This window comes from Littorina saxatilis, linkage group LG1, assembly GCF_037325665.1.
Source record: "Littorina saxatilis isolate snail1 linkage group LG1, US_GU_Lsax_2.0, whole genome shotgun sequence".
Classification (NCBI taxonomy): Eukaryota; Metazoa; Mollusca; class Gastropoda; order Littorinimorpha; family Littorinidae; genus Littorina; species Littorina saxatilis.
In genome coordinates, this window is record NC_090245.1 from 36,674,338 (window position 1) to 36,695,453 (window position 21,116).

Sequence of the window (21,116 nt, forward strand, 5' to 3'; positions counted from 1 at the left end):
ATGTTGTTTACCGCTATAAAGACTAGGACCACTTACATCAATGTTGTCCACATCGGGATATAAAACAGTTGTTATAACTTTCCATTTGTGGACCGTAAACCTCAACTTTTTTTATCCAAGTCAATTTCAGGGCTAACATATAAGTCTTAACGTGAGGAACATCAAGGCCACCATCCTTAACACTTTTAACTACAATATTTCTACTTATCCGATCACGTTTTCGATTCCACACAAAGTCAAAAATCATAGTCTGTAAATCATTTATAAACTTGTCTGGAGGGTTTGGCAGCAACATCCACAAGTATACAAGCTTGGACAATATTAAGGATTTCAAAACTGCTATTCTACCTATTGGGATTATCAATCTTTTAGACCAAATCAAAAATAATCGTTTTACTGTTTGAAACTGCATATCGAAATTAATTTGTACACAATTCTTTAAATCACTCGTAAACCAAATACCCAATATTTTAAACTTTGGGGGGTTCCATTCAAAACCAAGGTGTGGCATATACCTTACATCACTATTTATATTACCTCCTAACCAAATAATTGCTGTTTTGTCTATATTCATTCTTAGCCCTGATTTATTTCCAAAATCGTTTAATATGTTCATTGTTTCCTCAAAGGTTTCCATATCTCCTCTTTGAAATAATTCAGTATCGTCGGCGAATTGTGACAGCTTAAATTCTGTTTCGCCGATAACAATTCCCTTAATATTTTTATTTTCCTTGATCATGAGTGAAAATACTTCAGCACACAAAATAAATAAATAAGGAGATATGGGATCGCCCTGTCTACATCCTCTTCTTACATTAAACCAGGGGCTAGGCTGACCGTTTACTAATACAGTCGACTTAATATTTGAATAAAACGTCTTTATCCACCTCAAAATATCATTTTTAAACCCATATGCCTCAAGCGTTTTAATCATAAAACGCCAGTCCAGCGAATCAAACGCCTTCTCAAAATCAATGCACATTAACAATCCTGCTATCTTATTCTCATTACAATATTCAATCAAATCATAGATTAAACGCACATTATTTCCAATATATCTATTGGCCATAAAACCAGACTGGTCTTCGCTAATTAGTTTTGGCAGGATAGTTTTTATCCTTTCTGCAATACAGGATGTTGCAATTTTATATACAACGTTTAATAAGGAAATAGGCCTCCAATTTTTCAAATATTCCCTTGGTTTATCCCCCTTGGGAATACATATTATAACACCTTCTTTTTGAGTGGATGACATTTCTCCTTTTTCAAAACCATCGTTTATTGCTCTTACAACTAGACAACCTATGCGCTGTTTCCAAAAGAACTTAAAGAATTCCACAGTAAATCCATCAGAACCGGGACTTTTTTCGTTTTTCATCTTTTTTAGTACTGCTGTAGCTTCTTCGATATTAATTTTGCCTTCTAAGCTGACAGCTTCTTCTGTGGTTAACTTTGGACAATCAGCTACCATATCTGTAATATTACAATCCTCATTTTTCCTTTCTGTATACAATGTTTCATAAAATTGTTTTGTTTCTTTAACTATATCTTCAGTCTTTGTCAGAGAGAGGCCACTGTTTGTATTAATTTGTACCATTTGTTTACTTACAAAATTTCTCTTTTCTAAACCGCAAAAATATTTAGTTATCTTTTCACCCTCTCTAACCCAACGAGCTCTAGATCTCAATAGAACTCCTTCCATTTTCTTTTGTCGTAGTTCGATCAATTGTTCTTTTTTTTCATTTAAACATTTTAAATCGTCTTCATTTTTTAAAACTTTTTTTTCAATCAATAATATTTCTTTCTCGATTTGACTTTCTTGCTCCTTTAATCTTTTATTTTTCGTAATTCCATATGCTACTGCTTTGCTGCGAATTTCCATCAATAATATACTGTTCAAAAAAAGAAACGCATAGCTTGTAATATTTGGTTAATTTAGTTATATGGCTACAAGGATATCCACCAAACTGCAGAAAATGTTTATCTGGTCGTCGACCTTTCGTCCATTGCCACAAGTGAGCTCTGCACGTGACGCATGCGTTATCAGTGGCTACAATGTCAAAATTGCTCATTTGGCATGACCACTCGTCATGCTTCAGTGTAATCTCGTGAAACTCGGGGAATATTGAGCTCTCACCATGTCTTCCAAAACCCATAAAAGCGGATTGTTCGCCACAAAGAAATCAGACGACAATTCAGCGACGAAAGATGGCCCGATTGAGCAGAGAAGACCGCCAAATTGCATTGGGTCGTTTACAAGCAGGCCAAAGTCAAAGTGCAATCGCCAGGCACTTCCACGTGTCCCAGAGCACCATCAGTAGACTGTGGGTCAGGTTTCAAGCCACTGGCTCCGTTGCTGACTTGCCACGAGCGGGAAGACCAAGGGCGACAACTGCTGCTCACGACCGCTTCATACGGCTCCGCCACCTCCGGAATCGTTTCCTGTCGGCCTCATCTTCTGCCCAGGCTCTCCCCGGGCCACACCGATTATCGGACCAGACCGTGCGGAACCGCCTGCATGAAGCTGGTTTGAGAGCTCGCAGACCTCACAGAGGAGCTGTCCTCACCCGCCGCCATCGCCAGAACCGAGTGCAGTGGGGCAACCAGCACCTTCGCTGGACCGTCCGGAATCACTGGAGACACGTGTGGTTCAGCGACGAGTCCTACTTCCTGCTCCAGCGACATGATGGTCGGAGGAGGGTCTACCGGAGAGTAAACGAACGTTACGCGCCCAACTGTGTGGATGAGGCACCCGTTCATGGTGGTGGAGGCGTCATGGTGTGGGGGGCGATCAATACCGCTGGAAGGAGCACCCTGGTGCACGTCCAAGGGCGCATAACTGCCCAGCGATACGTGGAGGAAATTCTGCGCCCACACGCCCTTCCTCTTCTGGCTGACCAGGATGCCATATTCCAGCAGGACAACGCTCGCCCGCACACAGCACGACTCACCACCCAGTTCCTCACCGACCACCATGTCCAGGTGCTTCCCTGGCCATCCATGTCGCCAGACATGAACCCGATAGAACACCTCTGGGATGAATTGGACAGACGTGTGCGCAGGCGAGAAGAAGCGCCGGCAAATCACCGCGATCTATTGCAGGCACTTCAGGAGGAGTGGGACACCATCCCACAGCAAGATATTCGGCATCTGATCCAGTCCATGCCCAGAAGGTGCCGGGCAGTTGTTGCTGCTCAAGGCAGTCACACCCCCTACTGACTTGACAGCCTCGGCACCCAATCCAAGTGGGGCTTGCACATTTTGATGAATCTGAAGAATCTGAGGTATCCACTGTACCTTAATACTGATGCACACCGCACGACCTGCTCAAAAATGTACAAGTATGGTAATAAGTTAAATTAAAGTTAGCGAACGCGATTCACAGGGCTATCTCTCTCGGATGTTAGAAACAAAAAGTAGTCAAGAAGCGCCGCCTAGCGGTCAGACGGAAGCGCCAACTATGACGCGGTCCCTATATAGTAATACGTGAAACAACAAGGGAAAAAACTAAGTGAAAGTCACCCAAACAGAATACCAAAAAGAGTGCTCTTTCTTTGCCAGTTCTACCACAATTAATAAAGTAGATGTGTACTGCCGGGCAGTACATACCCCAAGCGAAGTCGTCCATCTGTGTGTACATGATTCTCTCTCTCTCTCTCTCTCTCTCTCTCTCTCTCTCTCTCTCTCTCTCTCTCTCTCTCTCTCTCTCTCTCTCTCTCTCTCTCTCTCTCTCTCTCTCTCTCTCTCTCTCTCTCTCTCTCTCTCTCTCTCTCTCTCTCTCTCTCTCTCTCTCTCTCTCTCTGTCTTAAAATGTGTCATCGATGACGTGTTTTCATACTTGCTAATGCGGCAGGCTAATCATGACGTCAAATTGAAACTTCTTGAAGTCTCTCAGAAAGGGACATGAAAACCATGTGGGGGTTACTGGTTTGGGCTGAAAAAAAACCCAACTCCACCTAAAATTCAAGCGCCTATGGGGCTGAATTATGCAGCATAAATTGTGAAACATCAGGATATCTCACACTTTCAATTCTGCCATCATGTCAAATCTGACAACAAACCTACCCACAAAATGTCATAAATATCGGTGTAGAATTGAGACTTAACGGTTTTTAACTGCCAAAAATAAGTTTTTTTGACTGGAATAGTTTGTCTTGAAATTCAGTTTGGGACAACGGACCCACCCACTAAATTTCATAAAGATAGGTGAAAATTTAAATGTAACGGTTTTTAACTGCCAAAATTATGTTTTTCTTCTGGAAAAGTATGGAGTGAAAATCAGTTGGGGACAACGAACCTACCCACAAAATTTCATAAATATCGATGAAGAATTGAGATTTAACGGTTTTTAACTGCCAAAAATAAGGTTTTTTGTCTGGAAAAGTATGTCTTAAAATTCAGTTTGGGACAACGGACCCACCCACTAAATTTCAACTATATATGTAAACCTAATGAATCTCTGCTTGTGCAGGAAATGCCGCTGAATACGATAAGTTAAACTTGAAAGCGTGTCATTTGTCTGTTATTCATAGATAAGTTTTTCTTTGTTCGGAGCGCAATTTTCATTATAAAATCTGTAGGTATCTTAATATAATCACGAAAGGGTTCAATATTGATGCACACAAAATGGAACTTTTATTATAAGATAATAAGAACAAGCTGAATCAAGAACAAACTGAATCAAGAACAAACCATTTCAACGACATGCAATTCATATGGTCTCATGATGCAACGCTGCACGTGTTGAGTTTATATAGGTCGTACTGAGAGGTTTAATTTTGAAACAGACCAACGTGCAGTGTATTCCTCTCGCTGAGTTTTCAGATGAATACATTGTCGTTCTGCCCCTGCCACTGTCCCTGACTTGTGTCCGGAAGTTCTGACGAACTCTCCGTTTGACAAATAATTCTAGCTAGTATGCTAAGAGTTAGCACAGTTTTCTTTGTTTTCTTTCAGGGCAGAGATGGCACTAAAATTAAGATTTGTTTTTTTGAAAAGGTGTTCACTTTTTCTTCAAGGTCCTCGATAAAAACAAAACTCCAAAAAAGTGTGTTTATGTCCTATATAGTACATTTATTAAATATTTGAAGGACTTATGGGTCAGAACTGACGTTTTGTGCTACTTATTATGGTTAACCATGTAGTTATTGGGATACATTCATCTTCCAGAATTATAAAGATAGAACTTTGAAGTGTGTTTTATTTCACTTTTGATATTTATGAAAAGAGTTTGTTCCTTGTGTATAGATATCACACGCACAAAATAAATTTCGGAAAAAAAGCAAGTTTGTATACTTTGACAGAACTTCTACAATTATTCCTTCATAAATCATAGAAAGTCTCTCTGTTACTGTGTAGAGACATCATTTCTGATGGAGAAAAAAAAGGTAAGAAGATTGAACAGTTAGTCTCGAAGATGAATAGTTCCCATTGACGGTGCTTGAGTTTGAAAAACGATTCTGAGAAAACGGTGTCGAACGTTTTCAAAATGGTGTCAAATGCGAATACAATATTTTGAAAATGATCGCTTTATTGCAAGAAAGTGGTTGAAGATGACACCATTTCTTCGCACGATAATTCTAGGGTGTTCAAAGTACCTAACAATGCAGGGAAACACCGGGATCTGAAGGGGACAACATTTGTTTTCAAGCAAGTTGATCTGTTTTGGGTTAGAATATATTGGGTATTACTTCCTGATCACAGAAATATGCCTGATAGCAAAATCGGATGTGTCGTTGCCATGGAAACCCTCCAATATGGCCGCCAAATATGACATGCTTAAACGCCCAAACTGCACAACTACTTGGTGTAGAAAAAATCGGATTGCAGTTTTGTGTTAAAAATAGAGCAAACGAAATTTTGTCAGAAGGGTTTCCTTGTTGCTTGATCTGACATTTTTCTACTTTTTTGTGTGTGCATTTAACTTAATAAAATGAGCCAATTGTTACTTTTCAAATCAAAAAGGGACAAATGATATGTCAAATCCTTCTTTTACATTTGAGAATAAGGTCTGAAGTAATAACATGCACATTTCCAAAGCTGCATCTTGCTTTTGCACAAAGAAAATGTCTTTTAAAGTTATCAAACTGTGGCGAAACTACGAAACTGAAAAAACTAGGAAAGAAAATCAAAGACGCATTTTACATCTAAAATCAAGACATACTATAATAATCATAAAAAAGTTTGAAACTAATGCTATCATGTTCTTGCGACAATGGCACTTCATTTTTATGAAAATATTTGAAAAGACTTTTGTTGTGTGTGTGTTTTTGAGTAGTTCTGTGCATAACGTTTCCCTGTGCATGTTGTTCATCACAGTAAGTTGGTACCAATCTAGGTTGTCCATCCGTTGAAGCCTGGCACTGCCCCGGCCACGCTCTACATGTAGAAGCGTGCAAGCTGTATTCGGACAACGCAGCCAGATGATCGAATCGAGGCATTTCTATTTGTTCTTATTCCGCATTGAACCATCGTCTGTAGCAGCTATTTAGACGTAGGTACCGGTCAGTAGAGGGAGATGACATTGTAAACCACAGCTGTTTACAAGAAAGTGTCAAATAGGAGGTCCGTCTGTGGCTCGGAGACTGCTCTCTTAGAGTGACGGCCGCCTGGTTAAAGCACTTAACCCATTTATGCCCACATTTTTGTTTTGTATTAAACATCGATAAAGATGTTGATTTTTATGTCAGATTAGCATATTAAACAATAACTGTGATTACAACTTTGAGAATTTTACTTTAGGCGCTCAAATACCCCCGTCCCATATATGGGACGATGGGCACGAGAGGGTAGGTGGTTTTTTTACATCATGACACCCAACAAGTTCACAGAGCACAAAGCCATGTATATCTCGAAATTCAACACAATTCATCATTTATATCCCGAATCAAGTCTCCTGCATGATTTTGAGCAGACGTTTATGATTTTTGTTATTTCTGCTTTTCTCCTGTGGCGTATTTCGGACCTGGGAGGCCAAAAACATCAACATGTTTCAGTGCATTCTTATCTATAACGTTTGCAACATAAATGTCAGATCAAAATCTTGCGCAGCATATACAATTTCACCTAGCACAGGTATTCACATGTGAAAAGGAGAATTTGCAGTGTCCTGAGTGTTTCAGGCAAATGTAAATGTCGCTTTGAGTGGAACTGGCGAGAACATCGGTCATGACACACCAACTTTTCTTGTGAAATGCCAGTGTTTTGTCTTTGATATATACACCGTGCATCAGACCTTGATTGGCGAGAGCTGGGGCAGATGATCGAGCCAATCATATCTGATCTCTTCGCCTGGTGAGTGCCAGATGGCAGCTAAGCGGGCAACTAGACCCTGGACGTGAGGCACCCCACCGATACGCTCGTGTAATACCGGGACGGATTGCCAGCTTTACAGTGGCCATGTTGGCTTCTTCGGTATTTCTGAGCAGATGCCAGATTTCCCCAAAAAGGCGACAATATGCCAACACCATCTATGAAGTATGTGTTGACATCTTGGTCCGTCAGGTCAGCTCGTCCCATTGTTTTGCCAAGAAGGGATGTTAGATTTGCACCAGACGGCAAACTGATCTTGACCAACGTTTTGCTGGCTGCAGTTGATGTACTCAAACTGCATTAGACACACATGATCTTGACATAGGTTGGGTGGGGGTTGGAGCCGGGGTGTGCTCTCCTGACTAATAATGCTACTACATAATTATACAAGTAGACACGAGTAGAGCCCCCACCTCCACCCCATTACTCTCCCCTCACCTCCTCAACCCCATCCAATGTACATGTACTGTGTTTGTGATTTGACAAAATATTGGGGATGTTCTTGTCATTCCATCGAACAAACACAAGTCCCAACGTGGAGCCTGTAGCAAATAAGTTAAACGTGCCCCGTGCGCGCGCGTATGTGTGTGTGTGTGTGTGTGTGTGTGTGTGTGTGTGTGTGTGTGTGTGTGTGTGTGTGTGTGTGTGTGTGTGTATGTGTGTGTGTGTGTGTGTGTTGTTGTTGTTGTTGTTGTTGTTGTTGTTGTTGTTCTTCTTCTTCTTCTTCTTCTTCTTCTTCTTCTTCTTCTTCTGCTTCTTCTTCTTCTTCTTCTTCTTCTTCTTCTTCTTCTTCTTCTTCTTCTTCTTCTTCTTCTTCTTCTTCTTCTTCTTCTTCTTCTTCTTCTTCTTCTTCTTCTTCTTCTTCTTCTTCTTCTTCTTCTTCTTCTTCTTCTTCTTCTTCTTCTTCTTCTTCTTCTTCTTCTTCTTCTTCATGTAGTTCTTGCTGTTCTTGTTGTTCTTGTTGTTGCTGTTGTAGTTTCAGTCTTCTGATCTGGCAGACAAAACAACACTTTATTTGCTGTGTGATTGATGCAATATTAATTTCAAAAATGTATTTGCTTATTTTTAAGGTTGGATCAGTGACTAACAATCGCTTTTAACTCTGCAGGGCAATATTACACAGATGTGGTGGTTGTCGACACTGCTGGCTTTACTGCTTCTTTGTCCTGCCTACAACACCCAGTGTAGCAATGACGTGCCTGCTGACTATGAATTTAGTAACACTGACGACGGGTTCTGTGGCTGGAAGCATCAGAATTGGAAACACGATCATTCTTGCCGCAACTCTAGTCAGGACTGGTATGCATACCTAACAAACAAAACATTATCAGGGTGTATGAAAAGCAAAGAGCGGTGTGTGAGTTCCCACATTTCCCATTGTCTGAGATTCAGGTTTCGTCTGGGTTGGAACAAAAACCGTACATACAGTCTGAATGTGTCGATCTCATGGCCTGCAAACAACACACCGTCACTGTTGTGGACTTATTCAAACCAAACAGTCTGGACAAACGCGTCAGTGCCCGTGCGGTCAGCAGCCAATTTTACTCTGATCATCAGTGCGCGATCTCTGAACGCTACACATAACAAAGACATACGTGTCGACAAACTTAAGTACACAAATTCCAGCTGTGACATTATACCCTCCTCGGCGAAACCACCGGCCACAGATCCTCCTACCATGAACAGTACAACATCACCACCACCACCACCACCAGCAACAACAACAACGACAACAACAAAAATAACAACGACAACAACAACAACAACCACAAGAACAACAAAAACGACTTCAAGTACACCAACACCAAAAACAATGACGTCTTCAAGTACAACAACACCATCCAGTAAAACTGGAATAATCGTCGGAATTGTCCTTGCTGTTATTGGTGCAGTGGTTTTTGGTGTCGTCGTTTGCATTGTGATTCGTCGAAGACAGATTTCTTTGCTGGCTACGTTCTCGGCGAGGAAGAACAATCACCCAGACGACAGCGGTTACCACAACGCGGCGTTTGATTCAGTTGGAGAGAACTATAATGAAGTAAACGCCACTGCAAATTGTCCAGACAGCTCGACGGCAAGAATCTGCTCAGGAATGTCCAACGGCGACTACAGCGTCATTGATGACATCCAGACTAATGACGTCACTTCATCAGCATTTCAACCCATGACGTCTCTCTACAGCAGGGCAAATGTTTTTCATTCCGTGCACAGAGAAGACTCGAAACCGCAAACTTCATCACCAGATGCTAACCCTTATGACTTGATCGATGAAGAGTTAGGAGTATGTCAGGCTCGAGGCTCGTCTCTGACGGTTGAGTACAACATTCTTGCAAGTCACAAGACAGCAGAAAACCTCCCACAACCAACACAAACAGGGGGCGTGTACCACGTACTGAGACAAGACACGCAAGTGACTGAATCTGGCCCAACAGGTGTTTACCACATCTTGGAAGAAACAGAAACACGAAATGCAACTGAAAAGGAAATGTCCTCACATCCAGATACTTGTTTGTCAGAGGGAGCTAAGGGAGACTACCACTCGCTTGATTTCCAGAAGGGGCGTGGTGGAGATGTCACAGGTGACAGTGGAGATGAGATGGGTCAGACCTACAGTCATCTGAATGAAGCGGGTGAGGACACTTACAGTGAGTTGAGCAGAGAGAAAAAAAGGAAGGTGGTGGATGGCGACTACTCTCATGTTACAATGGACTGATGACTTTTACATTCGTGTACATTTGCCTGTGTATATTTCGCTCATGTATCATTTTCACTTATTTTGATTAGGCTACACCTAAAACTTTTGCAATTTCTTTTTTTAATTTTGCTTCCCACAAAACGTGTATACGTGGTACTCTTTTTTTAAATGTATTTGTATCTAGCCTTTTCTGTTTCGTTTCATCGTTGACTGTTTCGATTTGTAAAATGTTAAACTGTTTCAGTACTGTCGATCTGTATGTCTAGAACGATAGTATCAGCACATTAATGTTCAAATTAACGTTTCTGCGTTAAACAGTGCCTTTGTAAAATAACTATTGTCACATATTTTGAACCTTGTAAAATTGATTATCCAGGTGCATCAACGATTTTTGATTTTAGACGACTTTGTTCAGTCTAGAGGATGCGTGTTTAAGCATACTGCTGTCATTTCGTGCAAGTAGCCATTTAACTGTGAGCTTCACATCGTCATAGCAAAGCGCAGATCTGCTATTGTTCATGTGTGTGTGTGTGTGTGTGTGTGTGTGTGTGTGTGTGTGTGTGTGTGTGTGTGTGTGTGTGTGTGTGTGTGTGTGTGTGTGTGTGTGTGTGTGTGTTGACTGAATGTTTACTCATTGTACAATCTATCATGACATTCGCTTCTGTGTTTGTTGGAGAGAACGTATCATCTAGGGATTTTTAGTTGTACACAAAAAATGTCTAGTTTGGTGAAAAGTAAATGCATGGGTGGAAGTCTAAATTGTACTAATACGTACGTGACAACAGTACAAGTGGGAGTGTGTGTATCTGGAAATTGCTGTAGTTAAATTGTATGTCATGTTGCTTTCTTTATTTCTACAAGAGAATACAATACTGTTACAATACACTTCCTTTAAGTTTCACATCCTTGTTCGAACACAAATATAATGTGAATTGTCTGCATATTGTCCATCTAGCAAGATATGTTTTTATTAAAAAAAATAAACTGACATGAATGTTATTTTTCTTTTCGTGTGTATGTGTCTGTGTGTGTGTGTGTGTGTGTGTGTGTATGTGTGCGCGTGTGTGTGTGTGTGTGTGTGTGTGTGTGTGTGTGTGTGTGTGTGTGTGTGTGTGTGCGTGTGTGTGGTTGTATCTGTATGTCTGTCTGTCTGTCTGCCAGTGTGTGTTTATGTATGAATGACAGTCTGCTTGATTGCCTGTGTGTCCGTCCGTCTGTCCACTGTCTTTCGGTGGCTTTATAAGTACATATGTATCTAAATGTAGCTCAATGAGTAGGCGTTAGTAATTTGCGAGTATTAACCACTTCAAGAATACAGTGAAAACACTTCCTGGTTGCAGATATTCTATATTTACGGATGCATACCGTCATGTGCAGGCAATAATGCAGCGTTACACGACAGTTTTTAACGGTGACATTAAACAGTGCTACGCGTTTTGATGAAAGTTTTCGAGATTTTCCATATTCAACGGGCAATTTCAACCCATAGAAACGAACGCTTTCCTGCTTGGCCGATGTGCACAGGTTTAAATACTACGCAGAAAACAGAAACAGTCAGTCGGCGTTTAGTCATCTGAATGGGTTGTGTTCGGCAGTGAGCAACTCTTTGACGTTGGATTCCAGGTTCATGTAGATGCCCCTCCTTCCTTGTTCTGCTAAAAAGTCGTGTACTGTTTCGCTGACGAGTAACCATGCATCGTGTGAGTAACAAGTAGTGTATCAATGTGTTGTTGTAATGTGGACTGTTAACAAATGTTGAAGTTATTAAATGGGTTCATGTACGTGTAACTAACGAGGCAGAATCCAACAGTTGACTAAGATGGCTTCTTTAAGTCTCATATATGTAAACGTATTGTGTACCTGCTTGTGCTGCCAGTAATGCCGCTGATTACAAAATGTTAAACATGTACAGTGTCAACGTTCAACTTGAAAGCGTGTCATTCGTCTTTTATTCATAAGTACGTTTGTCTGTGTTCGGAGCGCAAAGTTAATAATAAAATCTGTAGGTATCGTAATATAATCACGAAAGGGGGTGGTACTATTTCTTCGCAGCCAATTTTCAAGCACACAAAATGGAACTTTAAGTACAAGCAAATAGGAACAAAACATAACGATTTCAACTACATGCAATCCATATGGTCTCATGATGCAACGCAGCACGTCACGCGAGTGTTGAGTTAAGGTTGTACAGGGAGGTTTCATTTTGACTGAACAGATCAACGAGCAGTGTATTCCTCTTGCTGAGGCTGATGTTGAAGTAAATGTCGTTCTGCCCCTTGTGTCGGGAATTTCTGAAAAACAGTCCGTTTTAAGTTTTTTTCACAAATAATTTCAGTTTGTATGCTATAGAGTCAACTCAGCACTGTTTTCCTTTAGGTGGAAGAATTTTGCTGGGTTTTTGTTCGGAAACAAAAAGTATTTAACTTGTATACCTATCGTATATATCTGTTTAGTATTTCCATCGTTGTTCTTGCTGCTGCTGTTGTCGTTGCTGTTGTTGTTGTTGTTTCGGTAACTGTATGATTACATGTGTATCTGAATGTTCCTCGACGAGTAGGCATTAGTAACATACGAGTGTGTTCTGAACTGTTTTCCACAACAAGGATACAGTGAAAAACCTTCCTGGTTGTGGAGGTCACAGGATGCATATCACCCTGTGCAGCGTAACGCGAGTTTGAAACGGTGACATTCCCAGTGTTAAAAAAAAGATTGAACGTGTGTCTGTTTTGATAAAGGCTTGCGAGAAAGGATAGAAAATTGGACTGCGAGTGTGTGTGTGTGTGTGTGTGTGTGTGTGTGTGTGTGTGTGTGTGTGTGTGTGTGTGTGTTGTTGTTGTTGTTGTTGTTGTTGTTATTGTTGTTGTTGTTGTTGTTGTTGTTGCTGTTGTTGTTGTTGTAGGTTTCAGTCTTCTGATATGGCAGACAAAACAACACTTTATTTGCTGTGTGACTGATGCAGTATTAATATTTTAAATGTATTTGCTTATGTTTAAGGTTGGATCAGTGACTAACAATATAAGATGTTTGATGGGTTGTTGACAGACCAGCTTTTTTGTCGGTCCGAGGGGGAGCATATCGTCTTTTGTTTCATATTTATTTACCAAGGCCGAAGGCCGCGGTCAATAGATATGAAACAAAAGTCGATATGCCCCCCGAGGACCGACAAAAAACCTGGTCTGACAACAAACCACCAAACATCGTATTTGTCAGCATTTTGGTAGTGAGAAAATAAGTACACAATCAACACAGGGAGCTATACTTTGAAACACGAGTTCCGTTTTGATAACCACACGAGTTCCTTTTTGATAACCACTGGCAATCAAAGCTGGCGTGGGAAAGCAACTTTCTGTGTTTCTGAGTTCACAAAATGTTGGGATGAATATGTCAGGTTTGAGGATGCACAGTTCTGTAGGTTCATCTCGGTATTCCACCCCCTCCGCTTTCAGTTGTAAATAGGCTATAGCTATTCTGATGGACACGTCGGGGAATTCGGGGACTGTGATTGGTTGGTCTTACACATCCCTTTTCCGATCATCAAAGCATAATGCTACGGAAGTCGGCCATTTTTGCCAATATCCAAAAGCATATTGGCAACAGGGGCGGACGAGGGGGGGGGGGGGGGGCACAGGGGGCACGTGCCCCCCCCCCCCCCGAAAAAAAAAAAAAAAAAAAGAAGAAAAAAAAAAAAGATTTTTCTATGCTGATTCTATGACCATTTCTAAGTTCAAATGGTACCAGATGGCACCATTTTGCTTCTTTGGGCAAAAATTTTTTCCGGGGGGGCATGCCCCCGGACCCCCCTAGCAAATTCGGGCGCTTCGCGCCCATCACATTCACTTTCGATTCAAAGTGCCCCCCCCCTTACAAAGCAACTGATCCGCCCCTGGGCAATAACAAAGACGCATGGTTCCGGTTTCTTCCACGTGTATAAAGTACACGCATACCTCGCCAGGTTTGTTTATGTGACAAGTCGACAGACGATGCTATTTGCTTTGTGTGTTTTTACACCCCCGGTATAGGGGTGTGTATAGGTTTCACTGGATGTGTTTGTTTGTTTGTGTGTTTGTGTGTTTGTGTTCGCATATAGATCTCAAGAATGAACGGACCGATCGTCACCAAACTTGGTGAACAGGTTCTATACATTCCTGAGACGGTCCTTACAAAAATTGGGACCAGTCAAACACACGGTTAGGGAGTTATTGGTGGATTAAGATTAAGAGTGACATATTAATGGTCAAAGGGAAATAACCTTCTCAGTTGGTGGCAGTGAGAATGGTTCTACCTCGACGTACCCTTTCGCAATGGACCCTGTGTTTACATTCTGACTTCTGACTTCTGACTTCTGACTTCTGACTTTTGACTTTTGACTTTTGACTTTTGACTTTTGACTTTTGACTTTTGACTTTTGACTTTTGACTTTTGACTTTTGACTTTTGACTTCTGACTTCTGACTTCTGACTTCTGACTTCTGACTTCTGACTTCTGACTTCTGACTTTTGCCTTCTGACTTCTGACTTCTGACTTTTGACTTTTGACTTTTGACTTTTGACTTTTGACTTCTGACTTCTGACTTCTGACTTTTGACTTCTGACTTCTGACTTCTGACTTTCTCTCTTCTGACTTCTGACTTCTGACTTCTGGTAAGGACGGGGGTGTTTTTCCTACCTCGGAGGAATTTCTTGTTTGTTGTTGCTTAGTGTACATGACATACATTACGTGTAAAATCCAGTTCTTTAACAGGCAACAAACCTTGCAAATTTCCAGAAGCTGCAATCTGAAGCGACTAGCTTTCTCTGATTCTAGCAGACGATCTCTCCAATGTTTAACACAAAATCAGCAAACTCTCCTGTCACATAGAACGTCCATTGTATAGTGCAATGTTGAAATGAAGTTACCGGTCTGAAACATTTAGTCGTTTCTTCTGAGACAATCCTTGTTCTCTTAGCATCTACAGATTTACCGCAGTCTTCACAACGCGAATTCCCAACAGAAGTCAGACTTTCGAACATACAATCTACATAGGCAAGCATGATACGTCATGACGTCATATGATTCCTAGCATTTTGACGTAATGTTAAACATCCGGTTATCTCGAGTTTTCTCCGTAATACATGTCCGTGGGTTTTTTAATGTTCGGTTATTTCCGTGGCTTCATGCGGAAAGGGAACCGTCGTCTGCAATCAACGATATGGACCATTCTGATACTTGTTGCTGACAAAAACATGATTTTAACACAGAATTTGATGTCAGAATAGCTATATAAACGCTATTGTGTTTTCATCGTAGCAATAGGGTCCGATATTTAGACTCAAACAAGTATAATGCGACTCGTCTACGACTCGTCGGCATTATACTTGTCTCGTCTAAATATCGGGCCCTATTGCTACGCTGAAAACACAATAGCTGTTAATACAGAGCTTAAACAATGACCACGAGTTGATTACTGGAAAATAAACCACGAGTGGGTATTTGCAGCCGAGCACACGAGTGAATTACCAAGCGGCTGCAAATACCCACGAGGGTTTATTTTCCAGTAATCAACGAGTTGTCGTCATTGTTTAAGTTATTTACACAACGAACAACACGGGTCGAACATGCAGTCATGCAGATGACATTTTGTAGGCAATTTCATTTCAGCCTAATCACTCAGAGTGTCAAATGCGCGTCATTGAAATAGTCCCTATTCTTTTACTTTATTCTTAGTCTCCGACTCGTCGGCATTATGCTTGTCTAGTTTAAATATCGGACCCTATTGCTACGATGAAAACACAATAGCGTTTATAAATTCTGACATTACATTCTGTGTTAAAATCATGTTTTTGTCAGCAACAAGGACCAGAATGGTCCATGTCGTTGACTGCAGGCGACGGTTCCCTTTCCGCATGAAGCCACGGAAATAACCGAACATTGAAAAACCCACGGACATGTATTTCGGAGAAAACTCGGGATAACCGGATGTTTAGCATTGCGTCAATATGCTAGGAATCATATGACGTCATGACGTATCATGCTTGCCTACGTAGATTGTATGTTCGAAAGTCTGACTTCTGTTGGGAATTCGCGTTGTGAAGACTGCGGTAAATCTGTAGATGATAAGAGAACAAGGATTGTCTCAGAAGAAACGACTAAATGTTTCAGACCGGTAACTTCATTTCAACATTGCACTATATAATGGACGTTCTATGTGGCAGGAGAGTTTGCTGATTTTGTGTTAAACATTGGAGAGATCGTCTGCTAGAATCAGAAATAGGTCGCTTCAGATTGCAGCTTCTGGAAATTTGCAAGGTTTGTTGCCTGTTAAAGAACTGGATTTTACACGTAATGTATGTCATGTACAGTAATCAACAACAAAAGCACACACAAAGCAAATGGCATCGTCTGTCGACTAGTCACAGAAACAAACCTGGCGAGGTATGCGTGTACTTTATACACGTCAGCCATTGTTGTTACAGTTTTGAGTCAACGTTGTATTCTTCCGCAACAGGGTCCAATCGTCTGGGTTTCAAATGATGTCATGTTCTAAAAATAAATTCTAGTATTGATTATTTTTTAGCCCTCTTTATTCAAACTTCGAATAATCCACGTGTGATTTTTGGGTGTAAAGTAGTTCGTTCTAATTTCTCACTTGTCTAAAAAATAATCAACTAGATTTAATCCACTCCTCGGTTGCATTACAGGAGTTGTATAAATTAAGCTTAGTGATCGAATGTGGAAGCTACGTTGGGTCAAAGGTCACAGAAGATTTGCGTCGTGCAGCGAAGGAAAGAATCGCGATCTTGTGTCCGACTCAGTGCCTCTTTGGTTTTCATTGGACCTGTCATTTTGCTTGCTCGACTTTGTCAGATGTTTGCTTATCTTGTTGCTATTTTCTTTGCTTTTATTATTATTTATTATTTGTGCTTCGTTTATCAATACAACGTCTTGTGCAAGGGTCAAAATGTGTGTGTTAGGGGTCAATTGGTTTGACTTGAGCTTGACGTTCGTGTTTCTCCGATCGTCTGTGTATCGAAACACAGATACACGCACTCGATGACTTTGTAAGAAGACAAAACATATCGGTAGGTTTCATTTGTTTGTAATGAATTTATGACCTTTCATGAAGTAGTTTTGTTTTTACACCCCCGGTATAGGGGTGTGTATAGGTTTCACTGGATGTGTTTGTTTGTTTGTGTGTTTGTGTTCGCATATAGATCTCAAGAATGAACGGACCGATCGTCACCAAACTTGGTGAACAGGTTCTATACATTCCTGAGACGGTCCTTACAAAATTTGGGACCAGTCAAACACACGGTTAGGGAGTTATTGGTGGATTAAGATTAAGAGTGACATATTAATGGTCAAAGGGAAATAACCTTCTCAGTTGGTGGCAGTGAGAATGGTTATTTCCCTTTGACCAACGGGGGTGTTTTTCCTACCTCGACGTACCCTTTCGCAATGGACCCTGTGTTTACATTCTGACTTGTGACTTGTGACTTGTGACTTGTGACTTGTGACTTGTGACTTGTGACTTGTGACTTGTGACTTGTGACTTGTGACTTGTGACTTGTGACTTTTGACTTTTGACTTTTGACTTTTGACTTTTGACTTTTGACTTTTGACTTTTGACTTTTGACTTTTGACTTTTGACTTTTGACTTCTGACTTCTGACTTCTGACTTCTGACTTCTGACTTTTGACTTTTGACTTCTGACTTCTGACTTCTGACTTCTGACTTCTGACTTCTGACTTTTGACTTTTGACTTTTGACTTTTGACTTCTGACTTCTGACTTCTGACTTCTGACTTTCTCTCTTCTGACTTCTGACTTCTGGTAAGGACGGGGGTGTTTTTCCTACCTCGGAGGAATTTCTTGTTTTTGTTTACTTTTGCCAGTTTGCCAGTTCGTTTTTGGAACTTTGCAAAGCAGTGTCGTTTCGTCTGTTTAGGTCTGGGGAAACGCCAATGAAAAGAGCCGAAGAATCCCCGAGCGTTTTTATTGGGTTTGCTTTTGATTATCCATGTATAACCTGCTTCCTGCAACTATGGTAACCGGGGATTTATTTCATGGGGAACATTCGATTTATTTCCCAGGTGCTTGTGAATGAAAACTCGTGAAAATGATGACAATTGCTTTTAACTCTGCAGGGCAATATTACACAGATGTGGTGGTTGTCGACACTGCTGGCTTTACTGCTTCTTTGTCCTGCCTACAACACCCAGTGTAGCAATGACGTGCCTGCTGACTGTGAATTTAATAACACTGACGACGGGTTCTGTGGCTGGGAGCATCATAATTGGACACTCGATCATTCTCGCAACAATGACTGGTATGCATACCTATCAAACGACACATTATCAGGGTATATGAAAAGCAAAGAGCGGTGTGTGAGTTCCAACATTTCCCATTGTCTGAGATTCAGGTTTCGTCTGGATAAGAAAAACCTTACATACAGTCTGAATGTGTCGATCTCATGGCCTGCAAACAACACACAGTCACTGTTGTGGGCTTATTCAAACCAAACATTCTGGACAAACGCGTCAGTGCCCGTGTGGTCAACATCCAATTTTACTCTGACCATCAGTGCGCGATCTCTGAACACTACACATAGCACAGCCATATTTGTAGACAAACTGAAGTATGAAACATCCAGATGTGGCATCGAACCCTCTTCGGCGACACCACCGACTACAGCTCCTCCTCCGACGACGACGATGACAACATCAGCAGCAGCAACGACATCAATGATGACTTCAAGGACAACACCACCAACAAAAATCACATTATCTACAATAACAGATACAATGACAATCACGAAGAAAACACATGGTGCCACAACAACAGCACCAGTAATCAGAACAACCGACAACTCTTCTCTTTTTGGTAAAGACACTAAAACATCACCCAGTCAACCTGGAATAATTATCGGAATTGTCCTTGCTGTTATTGGTGCTGTGGTTTTCGGTGTCGTCGTTTGTACGGTAATTCGTCGAAGGCGGATTCCTTTGATGGCTATGCTCTCGGCGAGGAAGAAAAATCACACAGAAGACAGTGGTTACCACAACCCAGCGGGAGAAAATTGTAATGAAGTATACACCACGAATTTTCCAGACAACTCAAGGCCAAGAATCTGCTCAGGAATGTCTAACGAAGATTACAGCGTCATTGATGACATCCAGACTAAAGACGTCACTTCCTCTGCATGTCAACCCATCACGTCTCTCCACAGCAAGGCGAAGGTTTTGCATTCCGTGCACAGAGAAGACTCAAAAACTGAAACGTCATCACCAGATGCTAACCCTTATGACTTGATTGATGAAAAGTTAGGAGTACGTCAGGCTCGAGGCTCGTCTCTGACGGTTGAATACAACATTCTTGCAATTCACAAGACAGCAGAAAACCTCCCACAACCAACACAGACAGGGGGCGTGTACCACGTACTGGGACCTGGCACTCAAGTGACTGAATCTGGCCCAACGGGTGTTTACCACATCTTGGAAGAAACAGAAAAACGAAATGCAACTGAAAAGGAAATGTCCTCACACCCAGATGCGTGTTTGTCAGAGGGGTCTAAGGGAGACAACCACTCGCTTGATTTCCAGAAAAAGATGCGCGGTGGAGATGTTGCAGGTGACAGTGGAGATGAGATGGGTCAGACCTACAGTCATCTGAATGAAGCGGGTGAGGACACTTACAGTGAGTTGAGCAGAGATAAGAAGAGGAAGGTGGTGGATGGCGACTACTCTCATGTTACAATGGACTGATGACTTTCACATTCGTGTACATTTGCCTGTGTATATTTCGCTCATGTATCATTTTCACTGATTTTGATTAGGCAAAGTCTACACCTAAAACTTTTGCCAATTTTATTTTTAATTTTGCTTCCCACAACACGTGTATACGTAGTACTCTTTTTTTAAATGTATTTGTATTTGGCCTTTTTCTGTTTCGTTTCATAGTATCAGCACATGAATGTTCAAATAAATGTTCCTGCGTTAAACAGTGCCTTTGTAAAAAAAAACAACTATTGTCACATATTTTGAACCTTGTAAAATTGATTATCCAGGTGCATCAACGATTTTTGATTTTAGACGACTTTGTTCAGTCTAGGGGATGCGTGTTTAAGCATACTGCTGTCATTTCGTGCAAGTGGCCATTTAACTCTGAGTAGCAAAGCGCCGATCTGCTATTGTTTGTGTGTGTGTGTGTGTGTGTGTGTGTGTGTGTATGTGTGTGTGTGTGTGTGTGTGTGTGTGTGTGTGTGTCACTGTGTGTGTGTGTGTGTGTGTGTGTGTGTTTGTTGACTGAATGTTTACTCATTGTACAATCTATCATGACATTTGCTTCTGTGTTTGTTGGAGAGAACGTATCATCTAGAGATTTTTAGTTCTACGCAAAAAATGTCTAGTTTGGTGAAAAGTAAATGCATGGGTGGAAGTCTAAATTGTACTAATACGTACGTGACAACAAGTAGGAGTGTGTGTATCAGGAAATTGTTGTAGTTAAATTGTATGTCATGTTGCTTTCGTTATTTCTACAAGAGAATACAATACTGTTACAATAGACTTCCTTTATTTTTCACATCCTTGTTTGAACACAAATATAATGTGAATTGTCTGTATGCATATTGTCCATCTAGCATGATAATATTTTATCAAAAACAAATAAACTGACATAAATATTAATGTTCTCTTCGTGTGTGTGTGTACGTGTGTGTGTGTGTGTGTGTGTGTGTGTGTGTGTGTGTGTGTGTGTGTGTGTGTGTGTGTGTGTGTGTGTGTGAGTTTGTGTGTGTGTGTGCGCGTGTGTGTGTGTACGTGTGTGTGCGTGTGTGTGTGTGTGTGTGTGTGTGTGTGGGTGTGGTTGTATCTGTCTGTCTGTCTGTCTGCCTGTGTGTGTTTATGTACGAATGACAGTCTGCTTGATTGTCTGTAAGTATGTCCGTCCGTCTGTCCACTGTCTTTCGGTGGCTTTATAAATACATTTGTATCTAAGTGTGGCTCAATGACTAGGCGCTAGGCATTAGTAATCTACGAGTGTGCTTTAACAGTTTCCACTACACGGATACAGTGAAAAAGCTTCCTTGTTGCAGATATCCTGCATGTACGGATGCGTATCGTCATGTGCAGGAAATT

The 21,116-nt window shown here is 41.2% G+C and overlaps 1 long non-coding RNA gene across 1 annotated transcript; it reads left to right on the forward strand.

The window, feature by feature from the left end:
• Positions 1-11,093: 11,093 nt before the first annotated feature.
• Positions 11,094-20,666, forward strand: LOC138968511 (uncharacterized). The gene is made up of 2 exons (XR_011456210.1): positions 11,094-11,706; positions 18,129-20,666. It is a non-coding gene; the product is annotated as an uncharacterized lncRNA (long non-coding RNA).
• Positions 20,667-21,116: the final 450 nt, after the last annotated feature.